This window comes from Gossypium raimondii, chromosome 9 (assembly GCF_025698545.1).
Source record: "Gossypium raimondii isolate GPD5lz chromosome 9, ASM2569854v1, whole genome shotgun sequence".
NCBI classification, from domain to species: Eukaryota; Viridiplantae; Streptophyta; class Magnoliopsida; order Malvales; family Malvaceae; genus Gossypium; species Gossypium raimondii.
In genome coordinates, this window is record NC_068573.1 from 22,768,391 (window position 1) to 22,773,321 (window position 4,931).

General features: G+C 32.9%; 1 long non-coding RNA gene across 1 annotated transcript; it reads right to left on the bottom strand.

Moving 5' to 3' along the window:
- Positions 1-1,323: 1,323 nt before the first annotated feature.
- LOC128032450 (uncharacterized) lies at positions 1,324-1,987 on the bottom strand. Its single transcript, XR_008188614.1, has 3 exons — positions 1,894-1,987; positions 1,718-1,819; positions 1,324-1,561 (listed from the first exon to the last, which is right to left on the bottom strand). It is a non-coding gene; the product is annotated as an uncharacterized LOC128032450 (long non-coding RNA).
- Positions 1,988-4,931: the final 2,944 nt, after the last annotated feature.

The following is a 4,931-nucleotide window of genomic DNA, read 5'->3' on the forward strand; positions in this document are numbered from 1 at the left end:
ACATAGAGTTTAAATAGGATAATATAACATTAAAATAAATAAAATAAAATCAAAATAATTTAAAATATCCTCCATTAAGTGATACGTAGCTCTTATCTACTTATTATTTTCACACTTTTTGTAGAAAAGAAATCGATTGCTTCAATTTTGAAGTATCAAACAAGCGTAAAAAACTAAACCATTAAAAATATTAATTTTCAATTAATTTAATTTTTAATGATTTATCAAACGCTTTAATTAAAATTTAATTTAATTATTTATAAAATAAACAAACTAATAAAATATTGGATTAGAGAGTATGAACATCAATCCTAAAAATATATTAGACTAACCTCAGATTGAATTGGAAACAGAAATGCTATCTGGTTCAAAATAATATATTATCAGTTTGTTACCCAGGATGGCATCTTCTGCCCAAAAATAAATATGTGTCTCTCATTTAATTTAAATAAAGTATCATTCTGCAAGTCAAGGTCAGCACCCTTGTATCTTTCTTTCTTTCCATCTCTTGGAAATTTCTGACCCCTCTCCTTCCTTTTTCTTTCACAAGCGCCGCAAAAAATGCCACTATAAACAATGTCGCTAATTTTGGCGGCCTTTTTTCACATAAATGCCGCTAAAGAACATGACATTTAGTGACGCTTTTATCACAAACGATGCTAAAGAACATGACCTTTAGCGGTGCTTTTATAACAAACGCCGCTAAAGGTCATGTTCTTTAGCGGCGATTTTATCACAAACGCCGCTAAAGAACATGCCTTTAGCGGCGCTTTTGTTACAAACGCCGCTAAAGAACATGACCTTTAGTGGCGTTTTTATTATAAACGTCGCTAAAAACATGACCTTTAGCGACGCTTTTTTCACAAATGCCGCTAAAAGTACCGTTCTTTAGCGGCGTTTTACAAAAAACGCGCCACTAACTTTGGCAGATTTGTAGCATCCAATTTTCATCCATATGCAACCCTTCCTGTAGCATGGAATCCAACCAAAAACAGCAAATCTAAATTATACTTCAAATTCAACGAAAGATATATGATATAAATTGATAACTGAAGTATAATTCAAATTATTCTTACAATAATGTTAAAAGTTAAAATGTTAAAAGTATTCATACAATAGTCTAAGATGGCGGATTTTGTGACTACTGAAACATCTTCATCATATTCTGAAGCTATAGCTGGAGTGCGTCGTACTTTTTGTTCTACTCTGCTTCCCTCGTTGCTACCTCTGCTTTAAGTTGTAGCAGGAGTTCTTCATATTTTCTTTTAGCTTCCGCTTGAAGTTGAGCAATTCGTTCATATGTGCTCGCTTGCATCTGTGCCATCTGGTCTCTTAACTTCTGAACTTCATCTTGAGCCTGACTCCCCGAAGGCATGTATTGTTGTGAGCTGGATCCAAAATATTGGGTTGGGTTAACAAAAGATCCTTGAAATCGAACCCCACCATACCTTTCAGGACCCAAAACTTCAGTAATAATCTAGTTATCAATGTCGTCAAGATGAACAAAACTATCACTCGAAGTAATCGCTTCATACTCCGCCTTTTTATCCTTTAGTTTCTCCTAATAGATCAATCAAAGAGTTAAAAACGCAATATATATTATAAAAACAAATGCAACATAACTTAACATTATTTGCATTACAGACAAAGAATTAAACCATTATAATTAAACACTATAAATATTTAAAATAATTCAAATTTTATTAAGTAAACATACCATAATTTCTGCAGCTTCAGAAGTCATAGGAGATCCATCTTTCTTCTTATGTGTAATGTCAAAAAGCTAAAGGCGTCCAACTTTTTGACCAGACGACAGTTCCTACAATATAGTAGTAAAAATGTTATTTAATAGAAAGTAATAAATATTTGACACTATTAATAAATCCAAAATACCTCGGCCTCAGCTACACAAGCAAAACTTTTCGACCCAGCTGTGTGAGTGAATTTATGTTTTTGCCTGCTGCTTGTTCCAACTCGTTCACGATCCTACATTATGAAATTATTATTACGTATATAGTAAATACTAAAAACAGAAATAATTATAAAAGTTTAGAAGTACGTAATACCTCTCCTCTCTTTGAATTCCAAAATCTAACTGCATCTTCCCATTGGTACCTCAGCATTCCCAGCGGGACATTTTGCAATTTTTCTTCGAGGGTTGTTTTTGTCTTAAAATATTCTTTCTTTAAAGTACTTTTATGGTCTCTCCATCTTTTTCCCAATGCCTTCTTGACATAATCATCCGAGACCTCTAAAGCAAACCTCTCCTACAAAAGCACAAGTTTAGAAAGTAAATATAAATGAAACTTAAACCAAAGTATTATAAATTAATTCACGTTTTGTTACCTTAATATTATCGAGAGCTTGATTTTTGTTACTATCAGGCATTTGATGCCATGACTCGTAGTTGATAGGCAACATATTGGCATTTTATGCTATAATACCCAAATATCCTACTAAAAGTCGAGTTTCTAATCCAACAGGCTGACCAAGATTGTTTCTAGATACTTTGACATGCTCGACAGGATTTAACTCGTATAAATCTATAAGTAGCGTACGTCCTCGACCTCTGCGCATCCCACCACTTTTAGCTGAAAAATGGTATATTATAATATAATAATTTGAAAAAGAAATCAATAATAAAAGTCAACACGCATGTAAATTAAATTTAACATTACTTTGAATTTCTGCAGGTTCGTCAGGTATATTCGGAACATTCGAAGATTCAATAGCAGTCTGTTGTTCACTATTTGTTTCTTTCGAATTTGGAGTATTTTGAACAATACTTAGATCTCGCAATCTTCTTCTTAGGCATTTTATCTGCAATACACATAAAATAGTTGAAATTTTAGTAACTAATTACAACAATAATATTACGTATAAAATAGTTGAAATATTTAATAAGACCAAGATTTAAATTATGATATTACATATAATTAAAAAATCGTAAAATCTTACTACATCATAATTCATAAATATCTTCATCAACATCTTGGCGAACCCATTGAAATTGTGTACTAGTACTAGGGATATTTTCATTTAAGTTTTGTTCTGGAAAAGACAAAGTTTCTGATCTATCATCGATGTCATCTCTACTTCCATTGCCCATGTCAAACAAGTCTCTAGGGATGTTACGGAGTACAATGTACTAACCCTCATCAGTTGGATCTTTCGAGTAAAAACCCTGTTTCACTTGAGAATAAAATACATACAGCTCATCTATCAATTGTTGTCCAGTGTGAATCAATCGAGAGAAGTTCACCATTGTAAAACCAAATTGATCTTGTTTAATTCCGCGAGCAGTATTAACATCAGCCCAATCACATCGAAATAAGACAACTTTTCATTTGCCATAGTAATCCAACTCAATAATGTCAGTAAGAAGTCCAAAATACTCAACATTTCCCTCAACAGGATTACTGCCCCTAGCACTAGCATAACTTGTAATTGAAGAATTAACAACTATTCCACAATTTTGAGTTTTCCTCAATCTCTCGCGATGTTTCGTATAAAATTTGAATCCATTGATAAGGAAGACACTATATCTTTTTACTACTCTATTCGAACCTTGGGAAAGCCATTTAACTTCGTCATTGACGCCCTTCCGACTCCGAACCTATTGAATTGAAAGTAAATTGAGTAATTATAAATGTTATGAGAAAACATTATTATTTGTCAATGAAATCTTCAATTGCATATCGTTTGGATTAACCATCCATGAAAAGATTCTGTGAATAACTTACTAATCTCTCGATGTTGTAATCTTTGAGAGCGTGAACGAGATCTCAAGATTTGTTTGTACTCACCATGTTAAGAAGAGGTTTACTTTGTTAGAAGATAAATAAATTAAAAAGATGAATATTTAACAAATTCTAGAACTTACTTGCGTAATGGTTCCATTGAATCGTGGTGAAAAAGAACATATCGATGTGCTTGTACCCACGATCTGTCATCTATTTCTGTAATTTCAACTTTGCCAATTGGTTCTCCATAACTTTGAAATAAATAAGTTTCGACTAAGTTATGATTAGTGAGCCCAACATTTCTACTTGGTCTGTTCAGTCGTGTTTCAACATCTTCTAAATATCTAGAACAGAAAGTCATACACTCCTCTGCCAAGTAACCTTCAGTAATTGATACTTCTGGATAACGCTTATTACGACAATAAGACTTCAATTTGGATAGGAACCTAAACACGATATACAACATTATCAAAATTGTAACTAAAGGCATAGAGGTGAATGAATGAATACTTTACAAATAAATTAGCACCTTTCTATAGGATACATCCATTGATAGAAAATGGGTCCACCAAGTATTACTTCATGAGGGAGATGGATTAGCAAGTGCACCATAATAGTGAAGAAGGAAGGTGGGAAGATCTTCTCTAAATTGCATAAAGTCAAAGTGGCTCGATCATTGTACTTTCTCATGTTCTTCAACATTCTAAACTTTGCCACAAATGGCTTTCATTATATTGGATAGTTCAATTATACAAGACGTCACCTTTTTTGACGTAGAACACCGTAAAGCAACTGGTAGTAAATCTTACATCAAGATGTGATAATCATTTGATTTTAAGGAATATAGTCTTTGATCTTTAAAACTCACACATCGAGATATATTTGATGCATACGCATCTAGAACATTTATATCTTTTAACACCATGCAGAACACTTCTTTCTCCTTCTTCGATATTGAAAAATAGAAGGCGGCAACCGATATTTCCCATTCGGAAGTACTTGGGGATGAAGATCACGTCGAATTCCCATGTGAACTAAATCAAGTCAACTCTGAAGATTGTCTTTCGATTTTCCATCGACATTCAAAATTGTCCCAATGATGTTCTCGCAAACATTTTTCTCAATATGCATAACATCAAGATTGTGTCATAAAATGTGATGCTCCCAATAAGACAACTCAAAAAAAAT